The sequence below is a fragment of the Sinohyriopsis cumingii genome, chromosome 2, assembly GCF_028554795.1.
Source record: "Sinohyriopsis cumingii isolate HCF-2022 chromosome 2, ASM2855479v2, whole genome shotgun sequence".
Taxonomy (NCBI): domain Eukaryota; kingdom Metazoa; phylum Mollusca; class Bivalvia; order Unionida; family Unionidae; genus Sinohyriopsis; species Sinohyriopsis cumingii.
In genome coordinates this window covers 84,001,938-84,017,537 of record NC_142962.1, presented here as the reverse complement: position 1 = coordinate 84,017,537, position 15,600 = coordinate 84,001,938, and positions in this window count along the sequence as shown.

Genomic DNA, 15,600 nt, shown 5'->3' with positions numbered 1-15,600 from the left:
CCAATCAAACCAGGGATTAAACTCCATATTTGGTACGAACAACGGATACCTTATTCACCTCTTAATCCTAATCTCACCAAGATATTACAATTACAACAAGCATTACAGTTGCTGATGAATTAAAGAAATTTGTCACGAACAGAAAAATCGCAACAGTACGGACAAGTATTTCTACGTTTCAGCATTTCACCAGAAAGCTTTAGACGAAACAGCTAAAGATACTCTTAGAGACGTCAAGACTATCATGAAATGAAGCGAAAAAGTCAACAAAAGAGACACAACCATGCGATGGAAGAAGACATATGAGAAGTGTTTCAAATTCCGTCTGACTTAAATATCTAGTAAGATTACAGATTCATTGTTGGCGCCATCTCCTGCTCCCAAACGAGAAGAAATTAAAACATGGGACAACAAGATGTCAACACATTCTTCAGCAGAACAAAAAAAGAATTTGAAAACACAGCCCAGATAAAAAGGCATCAAGAAAACAGTTACCACATCACAACAGCTCCTACTCTTATTGCTCGTCGGACACGTCGAGCCTCGTCCAAACCAATACCACAGACCTAAGAGCAGTATCAAACAGTGGTTAACTTATTAACATCAACAACCACTGTTAATGCTATCATAGAGAAACTCTTACCAAGTATTATGAAAATTCTGATGGGTATTACTTAATTCAAAAATTGTATTGTGTTGCTAAAACTAATCTTAAAAGTGTACGTTTGCCACATGTGCAACAGTGTTTACAAGAACAATCGACGTACAAATTACACAAACCCATTCGACGAAACTTTTCCAGAAGTCAAACCAGAGTGGCAGTCTTCGATTGTCAATGGCAAGCAGATGTCTCTTATTTTGCAGCGTTCATTTGTGGTTACAAATATTTGCTTTTTCTTTTCAAGATCAGCTTAGTTCCGTTGACTTCTGAAACCCGTTCAGAGTTAATGCGAGCTTTAAAATTAGTTTTGAAACAAAGTTGTACCCTCTCAGATGGCAATCAGACAAAGGCACCAAATTTCTTAAACAAACATTTAAAAAAGAATTCTAAAATGACATATTCATTTTTACCACTGAAAATCCTGAAACAAAAGCTAGTTTTATGGCACGTTTTCAAAGAATTTTGAAAGAACGAATGGGGATATCAACAGTTTCAAGGTACATCGACGTGTTACAATGTCTTGCCAAAACTTACAATCAGCTGGATGTGTACCCGAAGAAGTGACCACAGAAAACGAAGTGACGGCGTTTAATCAATTGTTTGGAACGTCACCTGCTACCCAAAAAAGAAGTGGTACACATCGCAGATTGGGTTCGCATTGGAAAATCTAAACGCACTTTTAACAAAGGTTATTTACTTAAATGGACAATGGAATTGTTCCGTGTCACTAGACAAGTATGTGGACCTAATCTTCATGTCTAAAAACTGGAAGACTTCAACGGAACCTTTTACTTGCTTAAATTACATCGAGTGACCAAAAGAAAATGAGTGACAAACGAGTGACCAAAAGAAAAGACTACGTGTATGACATTGAAAACATTCTCAATCGAAGAACACGTAAAGTGGACAAATGTCGATTTGATGAAGTAAAGATGCGTTTAAAAGGATATCCATCTAGTTTTGATTCTTCTTTGGTATCGAGTACCTTTTCTGAAACCAGAAAAATCAAACTATGGATAACCAATTTTATTTTATTTCTGTCGAGTTACAGTTCCATGATATGTTTACAAACAAAACCTTATGCCTTATGTTGTTTCAGAAATTACCTCAAGCCATACGGGTGAATCACGCGTTAAATCTATTTAATTTATTTGGTATATCTGACTTTTGTAATGGTCGTAATCAAGGAGTTTGAAGTGAGTTAATGCCTACCTCAATTTTGTCGTGATTTTATATGGTAAACAAGACGATTAATGAAATTGAAGTTCAAGGCCTAACCTTGCTTAGGGGTTAGTGGAATTTTTCCATTAGTTTTCCAGAACATGCTATTGTGACTTAGGTCAAGTGGGAATGTACATAATGGGGATTTGGTAAATAATTATTCATTCGTGTTTCATATCATTCTTTTGGAATTATGATCAGAGTTTATCATTGTGTTCAGATATAATTTGAAAGGAATTATTTATTTTTTATAATTCATTGGAATTACAAAGTGCTCGTTGACATTTTGGGCTAAAATACTACTGTGGGATTGCTGATAGCGCATTAAACAATATTCTATATTGCAGCATTGTGGTACATCAGAAAAAAATTAAAGACTCTTGGAGCATCAGGACATTCAAGACTAGTGGGCATGATTGTATCTCTATTACGAATCCAAAAACTCACCCACCAGTCCTGCGTTGAGAAGATATTTTATGAGAACTCATTGCTTATTATTTTAATTTTCAACATCTGGTTGAAACGAGTGTAGCTTTATCAACGATCAGTTTGATAAAGCTTATACAAGGCTTGCAAAGGTGTAATAATCGTGCACCTAAAATTGCTCAACATCTGAAAATGCATTTTTTCGGACGGCAGAATAATGCTTTGTTTTCTATTCTTGGTGAACACTCTGCTCTCTCTCCTTTAAAGATCTATTCTTACCGACAACGATCTATTCTTACCAGTATTTTCGCTAACCTGTCGAATTGAACCAAGGGCTAAATTTATGGTTTGTGTATTCCTATGTGGTCAAGTACAACGTAGTGGGAAAAAGCCGTTCTAATGTCAATAATCATTTATTTCAATGTTGATTCTGCAATCACTGCTTACGAGGAAGGTGGAATCGCGTATCACGTTCAGCATGACTTGTACATCCTCAACATGTTGTTGGTGTTGTTGTTGTTGTGGGGTTTAACGCCATTTTTCAGCACACGATAGGCTATACATGGCGGCCAGTATTAATGGTGGAGGAAGAACCCGGGAAAACCCCGGAAAGAACCACCGACCCACGAGAAGCTACTGGCAAGCTTTCTCACATGCCCACATTGGCTGAATCTTAGACTCGAACCGCCGCAGACAGAGGTGAGATGGCAGTGATCCGTAACGAAGAGCGCTTTAGACCACTCGGCCACTCGGGGCCTCCATCCTCAATATACTCCTGTCAGTAAATTGTATTTTGAGAGTGTCAACATCAGTGTCAAAGGAGATCTTTGACAAAATATTGTATGTTCAAAAGGAACTGTCAACGTAAAACATTTTTTGTCGAACACGATATACTAGTGAATTGTAAAAACATACGTGTACCAAGATTCGCTCGACAACGAGGGAATAATTTACGAGATAGGTTATAATCGGCTTTTGTAAGACAGCACGCATCTTAAAACAGATGGTGGTTCGGGGATTTCATGCTTAAAATATACATTGTTACCATAAAGAAAAAGATTTCCTTTAAAAGTAGATCATCGACAAACAACGTCCTAAAGAGGCCGCTATGACAGCAGCAAAACTGTGTTGCTTTAAACTGGATAGACTTTTAGGTCGCCGATACATCCATTTGAATTTTCTTCAATCTTCTGGTTAAGACATAACTTCTTTTTCTTCTGCGTGGCAGAAATAGGCGTCGAAACCACTCCAGGTCTATAAAAAAAAAAACCATTCAGAAAAGAATAATAAACGAAGAACAGGAGCTGTCTGATTATTGGTTACTTTTATAGCAAACTGAAAATGATAGAGAAATAATGAACTGAATGTTGGAAGTCAGAACTCGATCAGTTTACAATAGTGCAGATGACGATGACGATGCAATCATTCATAAGTTTGTATGGAAGTTTTGACAACTTAATCATAAATTAATCAATAATTAGAAAAAGTTGGGTAAATATATTTAAGTGTTCAATTTTAGAACAATTAGTATATTATTTAAGATCAACAAAGGCGCCTACACAGCCACCTTGACACAAACTATACATTAGTGTGAACTATAAGGATCTTTATTAGTACAAAAATTAAACTCTGATAAAGTCTATCACTGTCACTCTTCCTTGATATTTCCATTTATCCGTTGATAAAATTGGGCTTCTTCATGCCTTTCGTGATTGGTCCTTTTCTCAATAAAACTCATAATTAAAGATGTAACCTATTAAATGTTAATTTATTCCTTTCTTTACAAATCAGTACTAAACAAAATTTCAACACCCCTGGAAAGGTGGGTGATTTTTTTTGTTGACAGCATCAGTAGTCATGAGTCAGGGATTCTACATAAACTTATACTTGTCCTCACAAAGAACCCCATCCCTGTTTCAGACTTTAATCTCCTTAATCGATTGATCTAGGTTTATTGACACACTGGAATCTGGCGCAATGCAAGAGAAAAAGTATCTAAAAATAATACACGCACATTCTACAATTTCTGCTGATTGGAAAGTATAGTTCTTGTTTATATTTTAAAGATATTGGCCGTATGATTATCATCTGCCAAAAAAATATACTTCGGCGGGCGTCCTGGCACCATTTGTCATCAATGGCAGCGCCATCATGAGCATGTTTTGGTTTTCGATGAATGGTTTTCAGTTTGATCTTAAATTGTAGTTCTAGTCCAAGCGAGACTTTATTAAACCGTTTACTTTCCAGACACATTGTGCCACTTTAAATGCTTTCCCGTCATATCACTCATACTCATATTTCAAGAATAAATCGTATTGTCTTTCATTTTAAAAACAAGTGCATTAGTATGCTCTTTCACATTTCTCTCTATGGATCTTGGTCGTGTTTACCTTCGCTTCATTCCATTCATTCATTCCATTCATTACGGACAGGACGTCGAACCAGCAGGACCGAAGTGCTAGCTGCATAATGCAATCGATGGAGATGAAATGCAGATGCAAGTGTGACAATCAATAAAAGAGAAGATAAAGGGAGCATGGCTACATTAACGTGACCGCATGCTGCATATATCCGACCAAATAATTCAATGAAATAGACGACGAGAGGCCTACGCCATCGTACGAAACAAAAATCAGCAGACTAACGGTAGCAGGCTAATACATCAGCGAGGAATTCCGCCAGACTTTAACTAGGAGGCAAGTCACTTGGAGCAAATGAGGCAGCCACCATGTCACTTTAGAAGGGAGCCCAGTTAATGCCATAATTAGACTGCGAAGGTGTTGCATGAACGAGTAGCGAGGAAACCCAAAAGTTTGATGGGAGGTGCCATTCCTAAGAGAAAAGGCAGTCACCGAAAAGTGAAGGGAAACGAGCTATTAGACTATATTGACGCCCAAAGATCTGTTGCCAGTGAACTCGACCTGGAAAGAAGCAGAGTCTCGACTAAGACTGCCTTCATGTGTGTGGGTTTTCCTTTTGGTTACTGAAAACGCCTTGTAATATTTCCTTATTAACTATTTGAAATCCTACTATGATATTTTACATACCGCCGTCCAAATTATTAAGATCTTCTATATTCTATATACGGTGTGAAACAAAAATATTATGAGTTACTTGGACTCAAAAGAGTCGGTTATATTTTGGAAACGAATGTACTCTTTGTACTCTTAATTCCAACCTGAAATAATTAGTAATGAAATTTTTAAACTCTAATTAATTGACCTAATTGCACAGGCGGATTATGCACCATTGGTAGTAGGGATCGCCCATTTGGACAACTGGGCTTGATTTGACAAATACGTTCGACCATAGCGTTTCAAGCACGTTTCGGCTGACGTTTGGAGCACCATTCGAACTCTCTCCCACCTTTCGATTCTCGGACAAGCAAAGACGAGTGTGTGGGCCGATTCTCACTCGTCTAGCAATCAAATGCCACGAAGAGTGTGTACGCATGGAGCCGGGATGGCGCCATGTGTGTGGTTTTAGGACTCGCGGTACTAATTCAGTTCCCATAGTAAACCTATGCAAACACCATGATATTATAAATTCAATAACTTAAAATTTCTGAGTGCTCATGATCAAACCTATATTTATCAGTATAGATGAAACCTGGATGTCAGCTTCTGTGTAGAGGAAATGACATGAGCCGCGCCATTTTCTGGACCTGCATGTGTTTGAAACGTGCTTTCAAATCCGCACCAATGAGTCAGGTGCTAATTTATTTTAGGAATTACTGTTCCAAACTCACGACAGTTAATGGACTGAAATCCCATCAATTAAACAATGTCTTTATTTTATTTTACTTACAACTAGTATAAGCTCTCCAAAGATTCTTTTTCCTTAAACATAACTTAATCTTACATTATTAACCAATCTAGGCCAGCATAACCAACATATACTCTATTTTATGTTCACCCTTTTCCCAGTCTTGTTCCCATTTTTCTATAACATTAGTACCGTTTGTCCTTTAATCCTCACCGGTCGTCTTATATGTGATACACAGACTGTGTTATGATAATTATGTGTTTGTGGTTCAATTCCTACTCATCTTAACAAAACTGTCACATCTTGCTTATTTGTCACGAAATTTGACCAATTCGTTTTTATTGAAAACTAGATTCGATAATTCTCATATATAAACAATTGTGATCCATTCGGCAACTGCTCTAACAAAACTGATATCCCGACCATGACACAAAGTTTGTGAAGTTCACTCAGACCATTATTAGGATTGTATTTCGGTTAAATTACACACAATTGGCAATAAGGAATAGCCTGACAACTAGGCAGAATTTGATGACAGCAGGTGTGCGACTCTATTCGGGGAGGGAACTCGTTGCCTAACACCTGACGAAAAAATTCAGTAGTTTGCTATGCAAACTTTAATCCGTCGCACATGCCTGAATAGGCACAAACGACGTTAATTCAAAGACAGACACAGACAGTCTGCCCCCGTCATTAATTCGTTCCGTTCATTCATTCATTCGTTAACAGCGAGCATAGCAGAAAGACACGCTTAATAAGAAGAATGACGCTAGCAACATATATGTTTCCCGCCACTGCCCTGATTGCACTGAAAGGTCTAAGTCTTTCGGTCGCAACGGTATATATCCTTAGAGTACAGGAAAAGAGAGAAATGATTAAAGTAACCAGAAAAGTAGCCGCTTTAGGCAGCAGAGAAGACAAAGAAGAAATCAGGAACGACAGCGGGAGGAAACTACGCAGACTCTACGGTTATTTCAGTTACTAATTTTTCCTACCGACAGATATCCGCTATCAACTTCTACAATCACCCAAGCAACAACAACAGCAACACCATCAACGGTCCCACTTGCAATACACCCTAAGAAGGTACCCACAGCGCCAATATGATGGGAAGCGCTAATACAGCAGGGGACCAAACAAGGGAGGGCGGAAGTTGAATGAGAAACAACTCATAAGAAAGAAGAAGAAAAAAAAAACAAGAGGAGAAAAAGAAGCCAAAAGTAACTACAGCCCAAGAGACAGCAACTACCAAGAGCAGCGACAGCGTGAGCAACATGAACAACAACATCTACAACAACAGCTGTCGCTGTAAATATTGTCCAATCCATGAGCAGAACCAAAGAAGCCACACTTCTACATGATTCACAGCTAAAACGAACTCCCAGACAGAAGCTGAGCCGACGGAGTACCTTTGCTTTCAGGCTGAAGAGTGGGGCATGACATTGCTACCGGAGAACAGACTATCAGCACAATGAGAATCTACGAATAGTCCCGTATGCTGTCAAACAAACAAAAACAGTAGGGAGAGGCCACTGACAAAGAGGGAGAAAGCCAGCTTCCTACATGCTGCTGGGGACATTAGCTCACTTGAAGGAAAGTACTATCAATATTTTGTCCCCTTAGTGAGTGTCATTGTTTAATGAGATGATTAGAGCTTTCAGCATCACGGCTCAATTGATTTCATACATAAAAGAATGGACGACATGGTAATGGCTGATATCATCGCCCCAAATTCCACCAAGGGAGGCTAGAAAGAAGTTTCATCCATCGTTTTCCAGCGACAAAGAAGACCTTGTAAATCAAAGCAATATTATAATCATTCACAAGTTAAACGATGACTCAGATGTTTACAATTTTACCTGCTGGCGGCGTTCTATTTATTGTTAGAATATGCAGTGTCGCTTCCTAGTTGAAAGTGAGCATAAGTGTCGAAACATGTTTGTACATATTGTAATGAATTTTACAGCTTAAACATTTTAGGAATATGAAAATTACCTGTTGTTGAGAGGAGTGATTGAAAACAAAATGAGCAACAGTTAAATCAGTTGTCTGATGGTTATCCACATTTAGTGAGGAGCTTCATAACGCATTAAATAATATATATATATATATATATATATATATATATATATATATATATATATATATACACGTTTTAGGTGCGTTGTGGGCAGTCATCCCGAAAGTGGGTTTACGGGAAGGACATGATATAGTTTACATTTCAAATCAAAATACATTTACATAGGTTGTATTTCTTACATAGTAATTATGTATATGTTGAAAATAAGTATATACACTTATGTTATAGTCCTATTCATGTTTTCGGTTCGTGGGCAGATATATATATTTCATGGGCAGTTTTGACCTTTAGGTTGAAGATGACAAAGTAACTGCCCAAAAATACGTTCACGAAGAACAAGCATATAGCATTCTGCCCGTGAATACGGTCACGGGAACAATATATAGCGTACTGCCCACGAATACGTTCACAAGTAACAAATATATAGCATGACTTTCCGGTGTGCGCGCGCAAAATGGTTGTCAAGACACGACGATAAACATTAATCTATTAAAGCATCCTTTGCAATGGCCAGCGTACATATAGCGGACGTGAGGTTCGTTTTTCACAGCTTGTTTGAAATAAATGGATGATTATATATCCAGTGTAACAACTTGTCTTGACAGCTTATGGATGCTAATGTTTGACATTTATTGTGAAGATGATTGTTCACTGCTTGTTGATGAATTCGTAGCTTCTGTTAATCGATGCTATAGCTCAATTTAACTGTCATACACTGATATGTTTAAGTCTGCTTGCACAGTTAACTATGCAGAGTTATGGAAATATAACAAATTGGTTTTAATAACTTTCAGAGTTTGTTTTACTATTACTCAATATTTGTTTCAAGTACTATAAAGGCTGTGATAGGTTGGGTGGCTTAGATTACAAATCAGGCCCTTCTCACTTGGGGGGGTGGGGGGTGGGTACTGCCCATTATGAATATTACTGGTCCTAGATGTCCAACCTGATATTTATGACATATAGGTTCAACATCTTACTGCCAGCAGAAATGGTGTTCTGTAGTATTTTTCCCAGTCAATAGTTTATGGATATATTATGTCATGTACTATGCTTGTTTAATTCTCTCATCTCAGTTCTGACGTTACCATTGAGTGCTATAATGTTCCCAGACATCCGGTATTCTTGGTTATTAAAATTATATATATACACAGATAACTGAAGGTGAGTTCTCATTATTCCCTAACAATTGTAATTAGTGGGGCTGTAGCAATTGATGGTCTGAGAATTCAAGTTAACTGGTTCAAAACTTGGGTAAACAACAAACTGTTTTCTTCCTTTGACAGGCATCATAAAGTTTTGCATCTTTGTCTCTCTGATGACTGTGGTACACAAGTTACAGACTTTGCCTTAGAATGAGCCTGATTTTTGATACTTGTTACTGAATGGGGTGGGGTAGGGAAGTAACAAAATTATTAAAGGTGGAATGTATGCAAACCATGCTGGAAATAGATATGTGCCAGCAACTGCAACATGTAAGCTTCAATCAATTTGGAAACTATAAGCTTTATCCTGTAAATATTAACAGTTCACACCCTGTATAAAAGGTGATTTTGTGTTTGATTAACTGGAACTGTTAATTTATTATGTTAAGGAATTTATTGTTTTAACCCTAGTAAATGTAATATAATTAGGTCAAAAGTTCCAGTTTGTTTATTGTTTCCAGAGTTGATTATTGTAACTGGAAGAACCTGTTTCTAAGTGTTAAATGAAACGAAAGAGATATTGTTTACTCAAGTGATATAAAATAAAAGTTTAAAATGAACTGAAAGAAATATTGTTTATTCAAGTGATACAAAATAAATGCAAAAGTGTATATTCATTAAGAAGTGTATTGTCAATTGCAAATAAATGAAGATTTATCTTATTTTGTTCTTTACTTGTGTACAAAATTATACCTGGATTGGGCAATAATTACTTGGACTCCATTTGGAAAAGAAAAATCTATATGTCCTAAATACCTAATGTTCATATCATAATGCTCTTTTAATGGATGATTATGCTTTTCAGCTGACGTTACCATATTGCCAAGTGAACTAATAGTATGGCCTTCGGTGTGGCCCACTAATCACATTTGTAAATGAATTATGCATACAATAGAGAAATAGCTCTTAAAATATCTTAGGAGTTGAACAATGTGTGTACAGAAATAAACATGAAGCAAATCTTTGAACTTGTATGCCACACATGCAAGTGAATTGGTGGTTTTCATATGTAACTTGTGTACTCTTATGGCTTTTGTCTATATTACTTTTAGCCATTTCTATTCACACACCAGAACACAACCTTTTTTGTCTGATTCAGGTACTAATGCAAAACTTATTTCAGCTGTAACTGAAGTATACAGAATTTTTCCTGACGTTGAGGCCTACTGTGTAGACAGTATAGCTGTAAGTCATCAAATCAAATGGAAGACAACAGTGTGCAGTTGAAGAAAATGATATATACCCAGTACCATTTAGAGTTATCTTAAAGAAAAGTCACAATGCACACTGATACAAGTAGTTTTAGAAAATGCATTTGTTCCACATACATTTTAACTTAACCCAAAAGTTCAGTCTCTTGCCTAAAATTCAATCAGATGTATGCATTTATTCCATAAAACACAAAGATATAATGAACCAAATCATTTTCATTATTGAGTTAGGTAGTAGGCTATGTTAAAGAGTGCAATCACTTTATCGATTTTTTTTTCCATTACATTTTTATTTATTATAAAATGACATTTCTTAGTGGAGTGCTAGCAACTGTAACTTGAGGAATATTTTGTACATGCTGGCCTAAGTGTCATGAATATACTGTGCTACATTTTGCTTTATTAGGTATAATACTATCATGAGACTTGCTTGATTAAATCCTGAATTTGTCAGTTACACTTACAAGTCCACTGGTAGAATTTAAAATCTGTGACAGTTTGGGAACTTTTTTTGCAGTAACTGCAAATCACTTTGCCTTCACAGTCAATGAATTCAAGCCATTGATAATTGTCAAACCATTGTGACTGAAAATGTGATTGTCTCTTAGTTGTGTCCTATTTGATAATTTTGCTGCCACAGAGTCTGGATTGTGTCTCTGAAGAAATAGTTCATCTAGACTCTGTTGCAGTATTACATTTTATATGTTCAATTTAATGAATTTTCTTTCTTTGAATCATTCTTATGTCATAACTTGCGAAAATAGTTTAGTTAACAATATTTATTCAAACAGAAAAGATAACCTCACTTGACAAATCATCCTACTAAAGTGATCATGACATACACTTTTATCTTTGAAATTCAAATATTGCCCACTCGTTAATTAACATAACTAATATTGCACATTGAAGGTGATCATATGTATCATCAGTTTTAAAAAAATAAAGACATAATACTATCATTTAATCACTGCATACAGGAAACAGACACTTGTGTCTGTAAAATGCCTTTCATTGGATTACTTTGGTTTATTAAAACCAAACAGCAATCCACTCAGGATTTTCTAGGATAGATACAGAGAATATATTATGGTCATTCAGAACGCTATCAATACATCAGACCAGATTGTTTTTATTATTATTTAGGCAAAATAACTTAGTAAGTCAGATGGCAAACATGAGGATGGTGATAGGTTATGTGGAATTTGCATTGAATCATCTGATCCCAGAAGATTTGATACAATGTCACTGGCTGTGGTAATCATCAAGTGCAGTTGCACGGCACCATAAGACTTATCAAGATACCATAAGCTAGAAAGATGAAGAAAAAGAAAAACGATGACCCAAAGACAAATCCTGCAAACTGTGTGCAAAAATGATTCCACAGATTATAGATGAAAACTTTACTATATTTAGCTTCAAGATATTAATAAATTCGGATTACTTCCTCCAGTCTGCTACAGTAATTCATGCCCATTGCACTCATAAATTGATTATAGTCCTTGCAGTATTTTGTGTGGGCCACAATATTTTAATTGATGCAGCTGATGCTCCATTCTTCAGTTCAGTGTTGATTCAAACATAGCAATGTCCCTTTGGGATGTGTGCATAAATAAAGAATGCCTGTCCCTTCATTACCACACTTGTTGAATTTATCGTGTCTCTCTGAAAACTGTACCATGTGAGAAAGAATTTTATAAACAAACTGGACATAAGTATTGCTAGACATATACTCAGACCTGAGACTTCATAAAAGACTGCTTACTTGTGAGGCATTATTAGTGCTAGGGCTTGAGGTAATAACTTGCTATATGTTTGGTAAGGCAAAATAAGGGGCCTTATGACTTAAATTGAAACTGTGAAAAAACAAAAGGTTCAAATGCAATAAACTTTTGTTTTTCCTCATTTGTTATATTACAGTGCCATGAAAGGTCATTTCTTTTATCTTTTTAATCCCTTGCCAATTTTAAGTCATCATCACTAACCAAGTCTCTAAATCAATTCTTGGCATATTTAGCTAAAATGGTGTCTACTGTTCCATTATATCATTGATTGTTTAGCTTGCTTGTATGGAGCTTAACACCATTTTTCAGGACATCATAGACTTTACATGGCAGGCAACATATTTATTGGAAGAAATCAACACACATAACGCTACTGGCAAGCTTTCTCATATACACACATTGGTTGGACTAGAGAGAGTTGATTAGTGATGTGTATGCCTAGACCATTCTATAATCCAGGGCCCCATGATTGAATACAGCTTAAAGAAATTAACCCTAATTCAATTTCCTTGTTGCATTTAAATCATAACACCCACCATGCAAAGTGACACATGTCTCAAGATTTTCAAATTTGTATATGTTTTGCAACTTTTAATTCTGAGTTGATGCATGTGGATGTGGAAATTCAGTTACTGAATACTTAGCTACTTATATAAGGAGCTCTCACACTGGTAAAAGCATGCAATTGGGATTGTATTTGCAAGAGGGCAATTAATTGTTCAAAATACTGTTTTAGCTAACTACGTATGCGAAGGGTTGATGTATAAAAAAGAGGATCAAGAAATCCTAGCTGGTAAAGATAATTGTATCCAACTTGACAGAAAGTGAGAAGGCCTTTTAATTTTGTACAGCAGTTTCATTAAGGAACCAACTATAATACCATTAGAAGTTTATGAGCAGCAAAAACCACATTTAGGACCAACTAGACATCAAAACCATATGCATAGTTCCATTTACGGCCAACCAGACATCAAATAGGTCATCTAGTGAAAGCACAATGTCAAAATGACCAGCCATCTAGGAGAAGTAGCAAGGAAGGGGTTTTCCAGATGCCCATTAAAACAGCCATATTGGAGGTTAGATTGGCACTATTTTCATTTACGTCCAACTAGACATAAGAAGTCTTTCACTGATATGACGATTCATTCAGGAGAAGTAGTTATACCAAGATTTTCAGGATGGCCACATTGGTGGCCTTATAGGATGTCTGTACAGCACCATAATTCTCATTCAGGACCTGCTAGACATCAACATAAGTATTTTGTACACATGTTGACACGCTGACACAATTATCCATTCAGAAGTAGCGATAAAAAGTTTCTTAATATGGCTACTGTGGCAACCACATTGTATGTGTGAGTGGCACCATCTTGTTTTTTCTTCCAGATATTTTCACACAAATATCATATTTAAAGATAACATGAATTCATACAAGATCTTGTCAGTTTATTTCATAACAGATTTTTCCCTCATATTAATATAATCTTTTGAAAACATTTATACATTATAGTTCTAGAAATTTTTCATGCTCTCAGAAACTATTAAAATCACAGCAGAAAGTGTTATGTTATATCTTTATTCAGCACTGAAAAATATTTATGAACTCTTAAAGTTTTTTCCCCTATATTAACTTAATTTAGTGAAGATTTTCAGACTATAACCTTTCCATTGGATTTATTTTTTCAAACATGGCGTAAAAAGTATGTTATAGTAACCAATTTTTACATTGCCTTCACCATTGCAGAAATCTCTATAATCAATTTCCTAGTAAAGAAAAGCCAAGAAAATAAATGGACAGTTAATATTCACTTCAGGATCACAGACCTGAGGCAAATATGTCATTGTTAAATCAAACATTTTTATTGTGTTTCCTTAGACCTAAATATATATATATACTTGCTGTTACTCTAAACGAAGGCTGGTGATCCAGTTGATAACCTTTTGGGGGTTTTAAGGATGTCTTTAAAATTAAGGCCTTAAAAATGTTGAGATCTTATATTAAAAATGACAATTTGAGCCTTGCAGATTCATGTCCACAGGTGCCCAAATAAAAAAAAAAGGGGGGGGTGCAAGGGGCAAGCTTGTTGGTGTGTTATAAAATAACTGACTTATCATCGGTGTGCTGACAGGTGATGTGTAATTAAATCACTGTTGTAATATTAATAATGAGTGAGTCTGCACAAAGGAACTTCATACAGCTAAACTAGCTCAACAACTAGAGGCAATTAAGAAATATATCCACATTCGTGATTCTGTCAAATGGCAGATACAACAGCATCAGGAAGCTCAAGTGGCATTTACAGAAGGTAAAGAGCCGCTATACTTGTTATCTTTTTAGGGATGTGCTTGGATTTTGCCCTCAAGCTGGAGCAGTCATAGGATATATAATAAATCGCCACGGTCGGAATTTATCCCCAAGCTGGGGTAATCGATGGGTAAAGTCTTATCCACAGTCGGGGTTTTATTCAAGCTTCAGGTGCAAGTTTTTGTGCATCTCCATGCCCTTGCATAAAACACAGTTACACGTTTTTTTATATAGATATTTTTCAGTTGTAGACAGGAATAATAAGTATTTGCGAGTGTTTGAAATTAATGGGTTCATTATGAATTGAGTGGCACTACATTTCAAAAGCAAAATTGGATTGAAATGCAAGAACTGTAGTACGGAATTAGTGTTGGTTCTGGATCGTAGAATGGAATTGTGTGTGTGTGATTGGATTTTTAACGTAGCTTGAATAATTTTTCAGTCATATTGCTACGATGTCTGCAGTGTGGCAGTTTATAGTGATGTATAGCACTGGGGCATCATGCTGCAAACATGTAGTATGATGTTGCACCCAGTCACATTATCCTGACACCAGGCCGATCAGTCCTAACACTAACCTCTTAATGCTGAGCGTCTAGCGAGGTAGCTGTTAATACCATTTTTGTAAGTCTTTGGTATGACTTGGCTGGGGTTTGAACCCATGACCTCCCGCTTCTGAGGCGGACGCTCTAACCACTAGGACACCGGAGTGGTCAGAATGGAATTGTAACAATTACAATGGAAGCAATTTGTATTATGCTTGTTGGGGCATTCCTCACTGATGGCTGTCAGTGACATCATCATGGGAATGTGTAACAGCCACATTTTGTAAGAACAAGGTGTAGTTGGTGAACAATACAGACACTTTTCTGCCATTTCCACTGGCATCATCTCATATGATGTTATTTAAAAAAACTTCCTACAACATACTCACAACATATAAAA